The 19014-nt window shown below is 44.0% G+C and overlaps 1 protein-coding gene across 4 annotated transcripts in view; it reads left to right on the top strand.

Moving 5' to 3' along the window:
* ZBTB38 (zinc finger and BTB domain containing 38) overlaps positions 1-19014 on the top strand; it is a 119260-nt gene that overhangs the window by 10238 nt on the left and 90008 nt on the right. For 2 of the 4 annotated variants that reach the window (XM_069475390.1, XM_069475387.1), the window contains exon 2: positions 16487-16657. The exons of the other annotated variants lie outside the window; for them this stretch is intronic. The gene's annotated coding sequence lies outside the window, so the exon portion shown is untranslated. The remainder of the gene's footprint in view (positions 1-16486; positions 16658-19014) is intronic. 4 annotated transcript variants of the gene reach the window in all.

Here is a 19014-nt window from a genome sequence, read left to right as displayed (position 1 = left end):
TTACTTCTATGTTGGTGTATGCATCCGTGCAATGGGTGACAAAGATGAGTGTGTGCCTTGTGGAATGAAGTGGCTGGGAGTCCTGGGTGATTGGGCAAAGGTCTGGGTTAGCTTCCCACGTGGAGAATCCATTTCACTCCAGGCAACCGCTGGACAAACTCAGGCTATTGATTATGTAAGAGAGAGAGACAGAGATAGAGAGAGAGCTGGCTAGTTCAAATCTGTCACCATCAAATTGTGTCTAATGAGGGACTGTCTTATACTGTCTTCCCCAAGGAAGTTTGTAGCATCGGTGCCCTTCTGTCAGGGCCCTCACCTTCACAGCACCAATGGTCATGCCTGCCTCAAGAATGACTGTGTGTGTATGTGTGTGTGTGTTCATTTCGATGGTCTTAGGAGAGGCTTCAACATAAGGCCATTCTTCCTGGATTCCTTTGGCTGGAGTGTGTCCTAGCAAGCTGAAGCTGAGGCTGAGGCTGGGAAGAAGTTCAGGTGTTTCCCGTTCATCGATCTGGGCAGAAGGAGACAGGTCCGAGAAGCACTGATCTGTCTGGGAGGCTGCTCTCGCCAACCAGTGAACAAGAGTCTGGTGATCAATGTCCTTGCTTGGAGAGGATCCTTCCGGAAAGAGCTGTGAGTCAGGGCCCCCGGGAGTCTCGGCTGGGGGACGTCAAATGAGTCACTGTGCTTCCTGATGCCTGCCGAGTAAGTGGGAGATAATGCAGCTTGCCTTCGCCAGTCTGGAAGGCCGGTGGCCCTTTTGGGAGGAGGATCAGCAGCCACGAAACGTGCCACCAACGTTTCCTTTCCTGCAGATCCCAGCCAGCCGTCACGTCTGAGCAGCTCAGTGGCTCATTTTTGTTCATATTTTGTTTTTCTTTTTCCTTCTAATGTTTTTTTTTCCTAAGTTGAATCATTCAGATCTCCTGATGGTCTCTGAAATGAGTTGAATTTTCCTAGCCTGTCATTCAGATCCTGGCCCCTCCCAGGTCCCCATTCAGAATGCACTGTCACTCCAGCCAAATTCATCAGCTGCCCATCCTGGGTACGCCACAGACATTTCCGCCCTTGCTCATGTTTCTCCTCTTGTCTGGGTGCATCCCCCACCCCTCAGATTTTACTTTCTCTTTTTACGTAAACCTATTGAAAGGCTGAGCAAGGCCCACCTCCTTGGTGGTGCCTCCCCCAACTACTCTAGGCCCTGGCCACTTCCCCCACCTCTGAGCCCACAGCCCCGGCTGTGGTTACAGCCCCTTCATTCTGGGCACGGGCTCTGGTTGATGGTGGTTTGTATCTTATCTGCCCCACCTCTCCTTTATGCTGTGGACGTGTCTTACACTTCGCTGTCTTTCCAGCACTTGGAATGGGCTATAATATGTAACAGATGCTCCATGATGTTTGCTCTAGATAAGGATGAAAGGCTCCGCTGCCCTGAGCGGTGCCTTGAATGCTTGTTCTTGTAGCCACTGGCTTCTAGAAGAGTCTGCAGGTGGAGTAGGGGCAGGGATGCCAAGAGAAAAAACCCAGAGGAAAGCTTGGCTTACATCCCTTCTGTACTGAGGTTTCAAGTCACATTAATTTTTAAAAAAAGATTCTGTGCTGAAAATTTTAAAACCATTGGACATTGCTGCTATTATCACATGCCACATGTGATAAACAGTGTGGGAAGTTCATGCCCAGCATTGACAAGCATGCCTGTCACAAAGAGAAGCCATCAGAAGAGGAAGGCTACAGACCACGTGTGGGCATTTTTCATAGCACCAAGAAAATATACCTGTCCTATAGAAAAGGATTTCTTAGACAATAAATTTGCCAAGACCAGCTAAATTCTAGAACTTTGCATTTTGGATCACAAAAGGTCACAGTGATTGAGGCTTGCTAGTGAGTTCTACACAGGGCTAGAGAGCTATCTCCTTTGCACAAGGCTTCTCAGGCCCCTGAGGGCCCCAGGAGATAGCGTAAGGCCCAATCTCGCTGTTTGCTCCAGTAAAAAGCCTTCTTCGAATGCCGAGGCAGAATCCAATGCCAATTAGCTCAGTTAAAAGGGGACTGGAGTTGGCATAAGGATGTAAGTAAGGAGACCTAGGCTAGACAGTCAGGTGCAGCCCGGCCCAGGAAACTTGAACAGAAAAGTTGCTCACATGGCTGGCTACTTTCTCCAGGCCCACCTATCCCTGCTCTGCCTGTCTCCGCTTGGCATCTACCAGCCGAGAGTCCACAGGACCTCCTGGCTTCAGAGCCTGCTGCCATCTGGATGTCCTAGTACAGATGGCCTGCCACTCAGATCACATTTGTGAGAGGGAGACCCTGGGGTTGGCCGGGTACAGCCCGTGCCAAGTCGTCCACTCTCTGGATGACTGCCTCATCAGTGTGGGGGGCGGGGGGGTTGCCACAGGGTCAAGGAGTACCCAGAGGGCAGGCTGGCTGCAGGGGCGAAGGGGCGGAGCCCAGGCTGCCAAGGTGAGGGCGGTGTGGGAGGGGAAGGAGTGCCCAGCACCTGGCTCTGCAATTTGCAGGGGTTTTGAGCACACCCCTAGCATAGTAATAGTGCAGTGGATATTTTCACAGTCCGGTTTCACTGGTACTTATAAGGCTCTTGCCTCCTCCTTGGGCTGCAGTCAGATTTCTCCCCCCACAGCGTGGACCTTGCAACGTGGGATGGAGTCTGGTTGACCAGTTTCTCAGCCTTGGCAACAGAGGAAGTCAGGCATTCACACACAGTGCACTTGCATCTTACATGAAGGGTAGTGTCTGAAGTCAGCGCACACCATGAAATACGGACAGTCAACATGTCTCCTGAAAATCCTCTAAATCACCCATAAAGAATGAGACACATATATCTCTCAAGAAGCCTAACATAGCCATTTTCTTCTAGCACCAGAACAGACCATGTTTTTTGGCTGACGACCAGACAATGTGGTTGGTTTACATTCAGAGCTGTGTTTTATGAAAAATCTTTAAACATTGGATCCCTTCTCACCTAGAGGGAGCCACGTGCTACAGAGGCCCAGGGTAGCTGAGAAGCCCAGGGAAATGCAGCCTCCCTCTGAAGTGTCTGCTCAAGGGAACGTGAGGGGAACGCCCCCGACATTAAATCCCCTTCCTTCTTCCCTCCCTCCCTGCCCCTCCTCTCTCCCTCCCTTCCTTCTTTCTTTCCTTCCTTGCAAGGATATATCATTACAGTGACTTGTTAGCTGTATGTGGGATGAAATGTCACTGTAAAAGGACAGTGCCTCTGTCCCTCCTCTCCCTTTGGCACTTACATGTCCCTTGCCCACACTGGATGAGGTAGTCTTTCGGGCAGGGACACTGTCTGTGGTTTGCAGCTTCTCCCTGTACCTTCCCGACCCCAGTCACCACCGATCCCGGCCTTTCGCCTACACCACGTCCTGCTTCAGTGATCCCTGGTTATCTGGTTGATTCTAACCCTGCTGAGCTTGGTTCTTCTACTTGAAAAGTGAACTTTACAATAAGGAGGTAAAAGGGTGTGTAAAAATAAAACACTCACCTGGTTTTGAACACTTAGCTAGATATGGTGGGCTAACCTTTCCGATCATCTTTCTAAAAATGAAAAAATGGACGAGGTCAGTGTCCGCAAACTTGGCCAGCCGTAGGATCCCCTGCAGAGTACACATTCTGGTTCAGTAGCTCTGGGGCAGGTCAAGGATCTGCACGGCTAACACCAGCGCCTGTGCCGTGGGGTCCTCCCCACCCAGTGCTGGTGCTGCCCGTAGGCCAGGACCATGCTGTGGACCCCAGAAAGGGCACCTGCTTGGAGACACAGCCTCAGGGTCCTCGTGTGAGAACTGAGGAGAGTAGGCCTTAGGTTGGGTTGTGTAGATTTGTTGTTAGCCTTAAATGACCTAATATTTGTAGTGTTTAGAACTGTGTCTGATACAAAGTAATTGCCATACGAGTGTTTTTAAGTAACAATAATTTTGAAAATCTCGTGCCAGTTAACCAGCAATCTCTAGTCCTACAACTGTGAAACAAATGAAATCAGCTGTCTTAGATGCAGGTGAAATCTTGGCCTGACTGCAGCTGAAAGCCTGGGCCAACAAAGTAAGAGGTGTGAACGTTCCTCGTGATCATTGTCCCCTGCCCAGGAGCACAAATAACCCACAAGATCTAGACTGCATCTGCTATTGCAGACAGCACGATGCCCTGGGCCAGGCTGGAAGAGATAGGGACAGACATGGGCCTCCCACAGCTGCCACCATGGCCACCAGAAGCACAACTGATTCTCCTCAACAGGACCCAGCTCCCCTCCTCAGGTCGCCTCCCCAGAGGGGTCTCTGCTGAACTCTCTCATGTGTCGACCTCACTAGGCTCCATTAATCCCATTACCGCATGTTGTTTCGTTATAACAGTTATCACTATTTTAAAAGATAGGATTTTTGTACATCTGTTTATTATGACTTCCCCACTAGCATGCAATCATATCTGTCTCATTTTCTGCTGTACCCCAGCACCGGGCACAATGCTGACGCACAGTAGATGCTCAGTAAATATTTGTTGAATGCATGAGCCACAATAGTGTCAAAGAGTATGGAATTGAAAGGGAAAGTATCACACATTCTTTCTGCTTTGCCAGTCATCACCTTTCTATCTCTTGCTACCATGAGCTGGGAGCTGCTTCCTATGAACTGGTGGTCTGAAAGCAGACTGTCCCATGCGGGAACTGCTAACCACGGGAGAAAGGACCCGCCCGACTTTCCTTTGAAGGCTCTCACTCTTGCCTGTCTGCAAGACGGGACATTTGTCTTGAAGCCTCAGCTAAGTACAAAGGCACTGGTTGGTGCCTGGACAACCCTTAATCTCAGAATACTCACATACTGTAAATGGAAGACATCAAACCCAAACCAATAGCAAGAGCAACTGGCATGGCATTCAGTTTTCTTCTCTTGACTATCAGTTATAAAATTTACTATTTTATATATCCAGAAAGAACATGAGTTGGTCATCTCAGTAGTTCAAACCAAAGACAGAAAAACAATTCTTCACTGTGAGTCACAGATGAATTTGCAAGTATAACCAACCCAAATTTTTGTGCAGTTTCTCACTTGGGCTACTATTGGCATCTGGGCAAGGATACTATTGCAATGTGGGACCTTCCCAGTGATAGGATATTTAGCATCCCCTGTCCCTGGGGAACTAAATGCCAGTAGCCCCCAGGAGTTTTTGTGAAAATGAAAAGATGTCCCCAGGCATCTCACCCCAGGTGTGAGATTCCCCGGTGGTCTCTGTCCTTCCAGACCCTTTCCTCCATGTTTACATGTAGATATAGAAACCTGTGGGCAAGTGGAGTGGAGTGTTGTCGGTGTGTGTGTACTGTATATGCATCTACAGCTTCAGCTTTTCACTCCACGATCTGTGTTGAAGATCTTTCCATGTCAGAACACACAGAAATGCCTCATCCTTTGTAATAACTGTATGGTATTTTACCATGTCGAGGGGCCTCTTGGCAGAGCGCTGCAAAGGAAATTACCACCCTGGATGAGGTGTTGCTTGTGGTCTGGTTGCAGGACCAGATGAGACAAAAGCTGAGGTCATTTTGAATCATGCCCTCCGATCCTGCTCGGTCCACAGCGCAAAGTAGTGCCCTGACTTGAATTTGAAAGTGGTGTCTCTGGGTGTCCTGGCTGGTGTGTACACCCAGCTCTCTGCGCCTGCCACACTGAAGTTGATTCATTTCCTTCCTTAGCCTGCGTGGCGTTTTCAGTCGGTAAGTTGTGGTTCTAAGAGAGCAGGCCTGATGGTCCCCTTTGTCCTTCAACCAAGCAATGCATAAAGGAGAATGTTTACTTTTATGGTAATTACAGGTCCATGAATTGAGCACCTAATATTGGGCACCTTCATCCCTGATCTCTAATCCTCACAACAGTCCTTCACAGTAGGTGTTAATAGCTCATTTTTATAGGGGAGAAAACTGCGACCTGGGAAAAGTGGACCATTTGCCTAAGGCAAATCAGTAACTGACACAAACCCAGGGCTTGTTCTCAGATGATTAATTATGATATCATCAATTTATTTATTTATTCAACAGGATTCACTGAATGTCTATCTGTGCTGGAAGTTCCCAGTGTCCGGCAATAGGAATAGGCAGTAAATGGAGATGAGCTCTATCTCTGCCTGTCTGGAGCTGACGTTCTAGTTGGGGAGACAATTAAGAAGTAAGCAAACACACACACGTACTATATTTTAGGGAACATTAAGTACTGTGAATGAACATAAAGCAGAAGAAAGGGAAAATGAGTTGCAGGAGGGGCTTTTTAAGAAAGAGTGTTGGATGAGCGTTCCCTGAGGCTGTGGCGTTCAGGCGGAGACCTGACGGAAGCAAGAGAGTGAGCCACGCGGAAATCTTCAGTGAACCAGCATTGCAGGCAGAGAGCAGTAGGTGCCAAGGCCCCAAGGTGGAATATTCTGGGTATGCTCAAGGACTATAAGGAGGCAGGCCAGGCCAAACTGGAGTCAGCAAGGCAGAGAGAGAGAGAGAGAGAGGAGGTGAGATCAGAGAGGAAGCCAGACCCAGTGTGTGAAATGTTCTAGGCCTACCATGGTTAGGACATCAGGTGGACTCTGAGTGTGACAAGAAGTCTTTGGAGAGTTAACAAGGGAGTGGTGTGATCTGGTTTAAGTTTTGGGGGAATTATCCTGGCTGCTATGTGGAGAAAATGTTGTAAGTGGGGCAGAGTAGATTCAGGGGCGGCAGGTGGGAGGCTGCTACAGAATCCAGGGAAGAGAAGGCTGTGGCTTGGGCCAGGGTGATAAGAAGTGCTTGGATCTGGGTATGTTCTGAAGGTAGAACTGATAAGCCTCTTTGATGAATTGGATAGCCTTTAAGGAAGAAGAAGAGCAGTTACAAATGATTCCTAGGTTTTTGCCTGAGCATCTCATTGGAGGTGGTGCCATTTTACTGAAATTGGAAAGCCTAGCATGGGGTGTGGAATGGGGCAGCAAGTTCAGAGCAGACTGGGGAATGAAGAGTTCTATTTTGGGGCACATTACAATTGTGGTGTGTATTAGACCCACAGGTGGAAGTGCTGGATCAGCAAACGGACTCACCGACTCAACGGGGAAAGAGTCCTGGCTAGAGATGCAAATGTGGGCATCAGCAACAGCTTGATGATCTTTACCAGTGCAGGACTTAATGAGCTTAATGGGGATTAAGTAGGACCATTTAGTTCATTACTTAGCATGTGTAGGTCACAGTGCTTTGTGCTTGGAATGCAGCAGTGAGCAAGGCAGACATGGTGATTTTTCTAAGGGACTTGCTCTGAGCCCTGCATGCCACCAGGAATGGTCTTGACTTTTGTTATTATTAAACTTATTAAATGTTAGAGTAGAAGCAGGCTTAGAGATAATCAAGTGCAAACTCCAAAACCTCTCTCCAATTTATCACTGAGGAAACTGAGGCCTGTAGAGGTTAAGTGATTTGTTAAAATCTATTGTTTAAAAGCTACTTACATTTAGAGTTTTAAATAATACTTATGTCCAGTAGAAATTGCTCATATTCTTCATTTTTCTTATACTCTAAGAAAATTGAAGTTGAGTGATACTAAAAAAGATGATTAAAGACTTTGCATAAAAGACCTATGAGGAATTCAATTGAATTCAATAAATAATTAGTAGTTGCTAGCCTACTCTGCCAAAAACTATGGGTATAAAGATAATTACAAAACATCCTAAGGCAGCCCATAGAAGGGGAGAAAATATTTTCAAATTGTATTTCTGAAAAGAAACTGTATCTAGAATATATAAAACTTGTACAACTCAGTCATAAAAAGACAATAACCCAAGTGAAAAATTGGCAAAGGATCTAAATAGACATTTCTCCAAAGAAAATGTATAAGTGGTTAATAAGCACATGAGAAAATGTTAAAATCTTTAACCATCAGGGAAATAAAAATCAAAACCATAATGAGATACCACTTCACATCCTCTAGGACAGCTATAATCAAAAAGACAGACAATACCAAGTATTGGCAAGGATGTGGAGAAATTGCAACACTCCTACATTGCTGGTGGGATTGTAAAACAGCACAGCCACTTGGGAAAACAGTTTGACAGTTCTCTAGGATGTTAAACATAGACTTACCATATGACCTAGCAATTCCTCTCCTAGGTATATACTCAAGAGAAATGAAAACATATGTCCACATGAAACTTGTATACAAATACAAATGACTATATGCAAGTTCTGTTCATAGCAGCATATTATGAACATACAATAGCCAAAAAGTAGAAAAAATCCAAATGTCCATCAACTGATAAATGGGGAAACAAAATGTGGTATAGCCATACAATAGGTGATATCCATATATACAATGGAATATCATTCAGTAGAATTACCTAAGAAGCAAGTTTAAGGTGAGAATGGGGATCCCAGGACAGAACCCTGTGAAGCGCCAATACTGAAAAGACAAGTAGCAAAGGAAAAGTCTGAAGAAAACAGATGGTCAGGAGTAGAAAACTAAGAGAGAGAGAGAGAGAGGGAGAGAGAGAGGCAGAGAGGGAGAAAGTTGATATTATGGAAACCAAGGGAAGATTTCAGGAAGAAAGTGCTTAACAGAGGCAAATGTGGTGAGGTCGATGGTGAAGACCAAGACACAGCCACCAAACACAATGGACATCCGTGACTGCAGTATGGTCTGAACACACCTGCTGTAAAGACATTTCCAGAATAATTGAGGAAATAATAGGAATGTGAAACGTGTTTAAGATATTACAGAATTACTGTTAATTTTGTTAGGTGTGATATGATACTGTGGATGTGTAGGAAGATGTTCTCCTTTTTTATAAATGCATACTGAATAACTTCAGGGGGAAATGTTAGAATGTCTGTAATTTATTGAATATTAATTTAGCAAGAAAATGAATGAAACACTTGTGGAACATATTAACAATGATTAAATCTAAGTAATGAATGTATGTGTTCATTATACTGTTCTCTCTACTTCTTTGTCCATTTGAAAACTTTGGAAAATCTAAAGTAATCAAACACACAAAACCTGAAAAAAGGCCACTGCATTAGGTTGAGCAGTGGGTGTGACGCCCAGACTGGAGGGGATTGAGGTGAGGCTGAGGAGTGGGCACAAACCCACATGCAAGAAGTTTAGTCTTGAAAGAAAGAAAGCTAGAGAGAGCAATGAGGTCAAATGAAACTTTTTTTTTTTGGTGGACAGATCTGGGTTTGTGTACAGGCAGCAGGGAGAAGCCAGTAAGAAGCTAAAGACTGAAGGTGTTGCTGAAAGAAGCAATAATTCAGGGAGGGAGAGAAGAAAAAATGTGAACAAGAGCTCTCAGGCAAGTCATTCAGCTCAGGAGGAGGAGAGGACAGCTGTTTTAAGCTGGGGGTGAGAGGGAATTATTTGATGTGAAAAAAATTGAATAAACATGAGCAAACCTGTGTTCCATCTCCACTGAGAACAAACATGTGCAAGTATGTATGTTTGTGATATTGAATGTAACAGCAAAAACAAAGCTGCAAAATATCTCCCATCAGTTTCCTACATTTTAGGAATGACATACTGTATTATTGGGATTTGTTTGAGAGAACACCAACCATGGAGCTTGCTGGGTTGGAGGAAGTTTAGAGCAAGGAAGAGAGCAGGCAGCAACGGGGACCATCCTTCCCCACCCAGGGACAAGATGGGTGGTTCACAGCAACCAGGACCCCAGGAGTTGGGCCAAACTCCAGTTAAATCTTCTTACAACCTATGTCAAAATTCCAAGGGGTGTCCGTCCATGGGAGCAGGACAGCAGCATCATTTAGGGACTTGTGGACACGGTGTCAGGTTATGAAATTCAGTGTGGTGGGAGCATGTACAAGCAGACACAAGGACCCTAGGTGGTTAGGTCATGACATGAGGCCAAAACAGGAGTCGCCTTTAGCTAGGGCTGGACTCCACCCAGGAGGTGGGGAGGCAGGAGATAGGGAAGGAGGAGGGCTCTAAACAATGAGGATCAAACAGGTTTCTCCCTTGGTGGCCTCGGATTCCAAAAGATGGCACCTAATGCTGTCACAGCATGCATAGGCTTCCTGTCCACACAGGAGCTTCATTTTCTGGTCTATACCAGCAGAGCGGGGTATCCTCAGGCCTGTTGGTTGAAGATTCCAGGCAGGCTAGTACCGCCACAGAGATATGGATAAATATCTTGAGCAACCTCAATGGAGCCAGGACCAGGCAAGGATCAAAGTATAACCATCCTTCTGGATAAAGAAATAGCCACAGATCTGCTCCAAACGTCATGTAACCTTGAGATGGTTACGCAGCTCAGATTCACGTTAGTTGTCTCTTTTGTCTCTGTGCCCCAGTGGCGTGTTCCACTGCGTAAATTACATGAACGAGGACACCATTCGCTTGTCAGTGATTCTTAAACTTTTTCACCCAAGGACTTCTAATGACAAAGGAGAGAAAACTTAGATCCTGGGAACTTTGAGGGTTTTGGATCTAATTAGTATGTCCAAAGCACAAAATCTATTCCATGTCTCCTGGTTACCTTAAGAACCCACGTGTACTTTGTATTCTAGCAATGGCAGGACAGGAGACCTCCAACTGTAGTCAGCTTTGGCGTGTGTCAGTCAGCTGCTGTACTAGTTTTCTGTTGCTGCTGTAATAAATCACCGGAAACTTGGTGGCTTAAAACACACATCTGCCTTACACTTCTATAGGTCAGAAGTCTGACGTGGATCCCAGTGGGCTCAAATCAAGGTGCCTGCAGGTGTGTGTTTCATTCTGGAGGCTTTAGGGGAGAATCCCTTTCCTGCCCTTTCCACTTCTAGAGACCATCCCCATGCTTAGGCTCATGGCTCCTGTCCTCCATCTGCAAAGCCAGCATCATTTCTTCCCCCGACCTTTCTCCCCCCGACCTTTCTCCCCCAGTCACATCTCTCTCTCACCAACTACCATTGGGAAAGATTCTCTGCTTTTAAGGACTCGTGATTATAATGTGCTCATTCAGATAATCCAGGATAATCTCCCCATCTCAGGGTCCATAATCTTATTCACATCTGCAAAGCCCTTTTTGCCATGTAAAGTAACATATCCATAGGTTCTTGGGATTAGGACGTGGACATCTTTGGGAGGCATTATTCTCTCACAGCTACTATATTGCATGCAGCCCTCCTGTCAATCTTAGGGAAAAATAAAGGTAATCCCCATCTACCTGAGAGAGTAGACAGGCCGGTGGTATTTCTAGACACTTCTCGTCAAGGGATCTAGGCTTTATTGTATACTGCCAACGGTCATCAAGCTCTCCCAGATGCGCTACCGAGAATTTTCGCAAAAGAAAGAAGCTGGATAACACTTTGTGCAGGGGTGGGATGAAAAGATGGATAGATGTCTGGCTTGGGAAAAAGCTCTGGCGGTTTCTGTGGGAAAAGGAGACACGGTGTTCCTGGATGGCAGAATTTTTTTTAAAATGGCTTTGGGAGGGTTGGCAATGGTCGGTCCTGGGACACAGGTGTGGAGTGACCACAGGGCTGCACTTGGGGATAGTTGCAAGGCCCTGGACAGCTGATAATGAATTTCTTGTGCTGGGATGAGGTATGGTCTGGCCGTGGGATGCACAGATGCATGCATTGGGAAATGGGGGTTCTACTCAGACTGCAGCTCATTCTCTCCCACCCTACCGCCAAGCAGACTTCATGCTGCAAGGACAGACTTTTCTTTTCTCAGCCCCATCTGTTTGCGTATGACACTCACAGTGCTTCTGTTAATTCAACGTTGACCCTATTTCATGCAAACTAATTCTCTTGGCCTTGCTATGCAAGGAGAGTATTCTCCCATCTCTCCCCTAGGTTCCACCCCTTAGCTTCCCTGCACTGGCGCATCACTTCTCCCTAAGCTCAGAAAAGCTGCCTGTGGCTGTGCTGCGTGAGTGAATGTGTGTGGGCGTGTGTTGCAGTGGTGGGAGGTGGGAGGCTGGGCGCCCTTAGCCTCTCTCAGGTCCTCACCATAGTGCTGAACATACAGCAGGTTTCCAAGGCTAGTTTCCTCCCTCATCCCTCCCTCGCCCATTCTGACAGCTTAGTTTCCTTCCAGGACTTCACCCACCAAATCACCATGGCAACTGAAAACACCCCCATGGATTTCCCAAAGGCCTCCCCAGGGACAGGGTCACCCCCACTGAGAACCTCTGCTCACAGGGGTGTGAGTGCAAGGCAAAGCCTGTGTCCAGCAGGGCTGCAGGGGAAGTTTCTGGCTTACAAAGGCTGAAGAAACTTCCTGGAGCAGCCCCCCACGGGCACCACTGCTCTAAACAGTGACTTATTTCTTCCCAGTTAAAGCAATCACATCTCTCTGAAACTTGCTCTGAAACTCCCCCGTTCAGCCTTTCAACCTTTGGCTGTGATACGCCCAAGGTGGGGCTCCTCAGAGACTCTCCACCCTGGCTGCACACTGAAATCACAGGGCACCTTTAAAAAATCCTGCTACCCAGGTCTCATCCCGGAGAGTCTGATTTAACTGGCCTGGTCATCTAGCTATTTTAACACTCCTGGTGATTAGCCAGAGCTGATAAGCTGTTATCAGGAGATCTTCTCTCTGAATAACCTTGAAGCTGGGGTGGGGGTGAGCTTAGAGGCACTGAAATAAACGCTTCCCATTGGCCGGGGAAATTTCCTCACGAGTCCCTCCCCCTGTAATTTATTCCACTCTTTCTCCTTTTCTCCCTTCTCTACCCATTTCTGGTATAATTATTTAGAATTACAGTTCCCTTTCATTCATCCAAGCCATTATTCCATTGCAACAAAAGGTAAGGATGGAAAAGCCAGCACAATCTACAGCTCAGTGTTTTTATTTCCTTTTGGCTTAAGGTCTTACTGAACAAAGGGAGAGTTATGGTGAGACACTCGAGGAGGGTAAATAGGAAATGAGTCAGTGTCCGCTGGGCTCAGCCTGGCGCACTCCATGAAGGCAGCCATCTAGAACGCTCCGGCTGCCTCGCACACTCTCCGGGTTTCCTTTGTGGCTTACTGCTACATCTGAAGGGAGCCAAACCGCAAGCCTTCTCCACATGCCCTGTAGATTTCAGACTCTCTGAAAGAAGGCACTGTCAACTGCGAATGATTTATTCTGCCGTCTGCCAGGCAGAAATTAGTGAGGGAAAACAGCCAGTTCAACCCTCGCACCAGTAGCTTTTATAAAGGAAGATCCGAGGAACAGTTCTTCGTTATTTGTGAAGCCTGGGTTTCAGAATGCTGTTCGTTTACATTTTCATGAAAACTACCAAAGAATATTAAATTTACGTGTCAGTTTAAAAAGTCATGCAGTTGATGAATTCTGAATGGGTGGATTGCATGGCATTTATGCAGTCATGGAAATTGTAGTTTGCATCTTAGACCATACGCACCTAGCGTTAGGATTAGAGATAAAATGAGGAGGAAAATGGTTCCCATGTCCAAAGGGGGCTGGCTGATGTGCTTTCTGGCTTAAAAAAATTGAAAATATCATTTAATTGGTAGCTATATTAGCAATAGTTTATGGCTCATTTGAACCCAATCTTAATTCATTAAGACAGTCCTGGCACGACTGGATAAGACAGTGGCTCTCATTTGATCTGAGCACACACAGAGCTGCAGAGTCATGCACACATAGATCTCTGTTATACATAGTTCCTCAACATATGCTTAACCGAAGGGATGAGCATGCTGTGTAAAATACAGCACACATATCGTACAGGTCATGGGCCTGTTTGCGTTCAGACCCATTCCTCACCCTGTGCCTGCTCTTTCCTGTATCTCGTGGGGGCTGACCACCCCCTCCCCCGCAAGCACAAAAGCAGGCTCCCCAGTCATCTACATGCCAGCTGGGCTCAGCCAATGAGAAGCACTTATGGGCTAAGGGTGGGAGGGTAGGAGGAAGGAAAAGGCCAGGGTGTCTCCCTAAGCCTCTCAGTCTTGGATGGTGCCTCTGACAGTAACAGTGGCATGGCTCTAGCCCCCTGCCAGAAAGGCCACCATGGTTCCAGCTGCCATCAATGACCCTAGAACCTGGGCAATGGTAACACCATCTCTCTAGATTGTTCCTTAAGCCCAGGATTGGGAGTGACTTCCTGCCGTCACTAATCTAAGCTTCTCAGCTTCTCTTGTCACCTGTGTAACCAATTCTATGTATTAAATTCCCTCTGTTATAAATATGTAGTAGTTGCTGTTGTTCTGGTCAGACCCTGACTGATACATATGTCATGGTTAAAACACATCTTCCTTTAACATAGACTAGCTATTAGCAAATTCCTTAATCAGGGTGTGATTACCAATCTATTATTATTTGTAATTATTTGTTTGAAGGGTAGTTCTTATTCTATTGAAGTTATTTTTACTTGCCAGTAAAATTTTAAAATGTTTAAATGTCATAAATGCTTACAAATTCCACCATCTTGAACCTTCAAAGCAGTGGCCTAATTTTACTTAATATGTTCATATTATAAATATAATGGAAATAGTGAATCATAGGCCAGCAAATGATTGTTATTCACAATGGAACCACTACTGTATTTTGCAGAAATACTTTCATTCTTGTGCTAATATACATACTGACTTCCAGCAATAACACCATGGAGGAAGGATCTGGTAGTAGTTACAGTAAAAGAAATGCTCATAATAACTTTGGAACTTGGAAGTAATTATGTTTTCCTCTTTACATGATTTATTTTTATCATTACTTGTAATGTCTTTCCTGAACTTTTGCCTAAAATCCTCTCTCCTGCTGACTGCAAATTCAGATCATTCCAGGAGGGGAATGCACTAGTAGAGTATCTACAAAGGGCCCTCAACTAAAGCAAGTCACTTTGGCTACCATTTTCTTTCTTCCATTCCTTCCTCATCTAACCCAAGTTTAACAGATCCTACAAGTATAAGAAAAGCACAAAAAAGAGCTAGGATTTCACACATAGAACCTGGCACTGTGTCTGTCGAGAGAATCTATGAGTGTCTGATTGCAGATGGCAGATGAGCATGCTTGATTTTTCTTCACCAAGACCCCACTAAAATGATAGTAACGACATTTCAAAAGTGGCTAACATCCAGTAATGGTAAAGCAACTCTCAGCAGATAAGCAATTTCAGAGAATTTCTAGAAGGTAGACAGTGAATGGAGAAGTGGTAGTAGAAGAAGGAGGATAAAGGAAGCCAAACCTGTCTTATATGAGTGGGGGTGGAGGAGGGTAGAACAGAGAGGAAAATCTCTGCAATCCAAGACTTGGGAGAGTAGGCAACTCACGAACATCGGCCGAGAGAGTAATGAGGCTGAAACTATGGTGATTAATAAAATACCACAAGGGAGCAGTTATCCTCTCAGCCCACTGAGCAGCCAGATAGGCCCTGCCCTACCTCTACTCCCCTATCCTCGAGAATCCTGACAACCTTGTTTTCCTCTCTATGAATGAAGTGGCCCCGAAGATAAGACCCCTGATATCCTGGCATTTAGGAGTTCCCTAGCTAAGTAGCTGCGTCCCTACCAAGTAATTATAGTAAAGGTAACAGAAGCAGCAAATAGTTATATAGCACTGTAATGAGTACATTACATATCATTGAATGCTCACAACAACTCTAGGAAGAAACTGAAGCACACAGAGTGCTGAGTTCACACAGCAAGTAACTGGCAGAGCCAAATCACCACAGGGCCAAATCGCCACTGATAAGCCCCGTCCAGGTACAAAACAAACAAACAGCAACAACAACAAAAAAACAACAAAACAAATAACATCTTATTGCCTCATTCTGAAGTAAAGATATCTGAGGAAGGCCAGGGGAGGCCTTTAAAGAAAGGCCACAACATGAAAGATACATAAAAATAAACAAAGAATGACCCAAGGAAACAGTAAAGACAGGAAACAGAAGAGAATAAAGAAGCCCCCAAGGAGCATTCTTAGAGAAATCTGAGAAGATATTGCATCATAAAAGAACAAGATGCAATGAAAAAAATAATCGGAGAAATGTAAAGAGCCCTTGGACAGTAAAAACACATTTATAAATATATATCTGTATCTATATGTATTTTCAACAGAAGGACAAAGAGATGACAATCGTTAGAGAAAAGAAAGGTGTCACAGAGGGCTAATCCAGGATGGTCACAGCTGACTAGTAGTAGGGACAGAAAGAGGAAATGGATAATGAGAAAGAGAAGACACTTCCCAGAGCTGCAGGACAAGAGTCCATTAGACGTAGAACCATTACATTTACATGCTGGGGATAAAGAAAATGTGCTCTGTGACATTTGTAATCTGTTCTGTGATCAAAACTAAGTCTTTTTTTGCTCTCTCTATAGGTTTAGTCTAGAGTTGAAAATAAGTAACAGGGTTTACGTTATTATGACCGTGAAAAAATATTGTTTACTGTAAAGTTAGTAATTACTCTGATTACATTTCTTTTCTTGTATAATTTTCTGGGTTTTTATTTTCCCCTTGAAGTTTGTGCTTGCCTTTCTGAGAATCTTTGCCATGATTTTATCCCTCAAGTTTATCTAATCTCCTTATGTAATCAGGTACTCCATCAAATCCTCTTCTTTGTCCCTGAGATCTCCTCTGCTCCAACGTGGACATCGTGCTCTCTGGGCTCCTGCACCCAGGGTCCTCGCTAGATCACACTGCTTGCTGGAGCCCACTCCTTGCTCTTTCTGGTCTTACTCCCTCGAATTGCTGAAGCAGATCCTCAGGTAACTTCTTTTTAAAGTTTATTTTATTTTTTTATTGAGGTAAAATATACATTAGTATAATTTACCATCTTTATCATTTTTAAGTGTACAGATCAGTGGTAATAAGAACATTTATATTCTTTTTTTCCTCCTTCCCTCCTGCCCTTCCCCAGCCTCTGGTTACCGCTAATCTAGTCTCTGTTTTCAAGAGGTCAACTTTTTTTAGCTTTCACATATGGATGAGAACATGTGATATTTGTCTTTCTGCACTTGTCTTATTTTACATAACAGAATGGCCTCCAGTTCCCTCCACGTTGCTGCAAATGATGGAATTTCATTCTTTGTTATGGCTGAATAACATTCCATTGTGTATATGTGCCACGTTTACTTTATGTATCCATCTGTTTATGGGCACTTAGGTTGGTTCCATACTTTGGCTCTTATGAATAGTTCTGCAATAAACATGGGAGAGCAGATATCTTTTCCATATACTGCTTTCCTTTCTTTTGGATGTATACCCAGTAGTGGAATTGCTGAATCATATGGAAGTTCTATTTTTAGTGTTTTGAGGAACCTCCTTGCTGTTCTCCTTAGTAGCTGTACTAATTTATATACATTCCCACCAACAGTGTACAAGGGTTCTCCTATCTTTATTGCCTGTCTTTTTTTTTTTTTAATTTACTAATTTCCAGGTCTAGAACACAGCATTGCCTGTCTTTTTGATATAAGCTATTTTAACTAGGGTGAAATGATATTGCATTGTGGTTTTGATTTGCGTTTCTCTGATGACTAGTGATGTCTGTTGGCCATATGTATGTCTTCTTTTGAGAAATGTGTGTTCAGACCTTTTGCCCACTTTTACTTACATTATTTATTTATTTGCTATTCAGTTGTTTGAGCTCCTTATATATTCTAGTTGTTAATCCCTTGTCAGATGGATAGTTTGCAAATATTTCTTCCCATTATGGGTTGTCTATTTGCTGATTGTTTTCTTTGCTGTGCTGAAGCTTTGTAGTTTGATGTAGCCATTTTTACTTTGGTTACTGTACTTTTGAGATCTTACACAAGAAATCTTTACCCAGACTGGAACATTTTCCAATGTTTTCTTCTAGTAGTTTCATAGTTTCAGGTCTAAGATTCAAGTTTTTACTCCAGTTTTATTTGATTTTTATATATGGTGAGAGTTAGGGGTATAGTTTCATTCTTTTGCATATAGTTTTCCAGTTTTCCCAGTACCATTTATTGAAAAGATTGTCCTTTCCCCATTGTAAGTTCTTGGCACCTTTGTCAATGATGAGTTGGTTGTAAATGTGTGGCCTTATACCTGGGTTCTCTATTCTGTTCCAGTAGTCCATGTGTCTGTTTTTATGCCAGTACCATGCTGTTTTGGTTACTATAACTTTGTAATAAATCTTGAAGTCAGGTAGTGTGATGCCTCCACCTTTGTTCTTTGATTGCTTTGGCTATTCAGTGTCTTCTGTGGTTCTGTATAAATTTTAGAATTTTTAAATCTATTTCTGTGAAGAATGGTATTTTGGTAGGGATTACATTGAATCTGTGAATTGCTTTGGGTAGTATCAGGTAACTGCTTTAGAAAGCACGTGTAGGTGATAAATTTTATTTTACCTTGTATTCAATTACCACATTTCATTGATACCTTGGCCGAAAGTAAATTTTTAGTTTGAAAATAATTTTTTTTCTTGGAACATTGAAAAATTTTTCCAATGCCTTCTAGCATCCAGTGTTGTTAAGGAAAATTCAAATTTTCGTTCTATTGGTAAGAACATTTCTCCCCTCCCCCCACTCTCTTAAAATGGATACAGCATGCACAAGCAATATAAGCATATTGTTTAATGGTACGGCAATATATATCAGAAGAAATGTCTAAAAAGGTGAGGAATGGTTACCTCTGTACAGTGGTACTGGGGAAGACAGGAAACTATTGCTTTTATTTATTTTTTCATAACAATGTACATTGTTATTTTGAAAGAATATAATTTGATAAAAATTATAAAACATGTGTTGTAAAACTATAAAGAAAATTCAGTGTAAGATTATCACACAAATCAGGGTTGTGTTATCTCTGGGGCCGGGACCAGGTGGTTGTGCTCAGGACTCAGGGAGGGGACATTGGGGACTCTGAGAGAGCTGGCTTTTCTATTTTTTGACTTGGGAGACAATTAACAAGTTTCTTGCTTTATACTTATCCTTTAAATGGTGCATACATGTTTTATGAAGTCTTCTGATATATAATTCACAATTTAAAAAAAAAGCATATGACATACATTCATTCCAAATGCCATCTTAAATTTGTGGTTCAAGTCCAGTAAAGCAAAATAAAAATTGTCTTGCAAAGAGAAAATTATCAATAATTCTCT

The sequence above is a fragment of the Eulemur rufifrons genome, chromosome 7 (genome assembly GCF_041146395.1).
Source record: "Eulemur rufifrons isolate Redbay chromosome 7, OSU_ERuf_1, whole genome shotgun sequence".
NCBI classification, from domain to species: Eukaryota; Metazoa; Chordata; class Mammalia; order Primates; family Lemuridae; genus Eulemur; species Eulemur rufifrons.
This window is presented reverse-complemented; position numbering and strand designations above follow the sequence as displayed.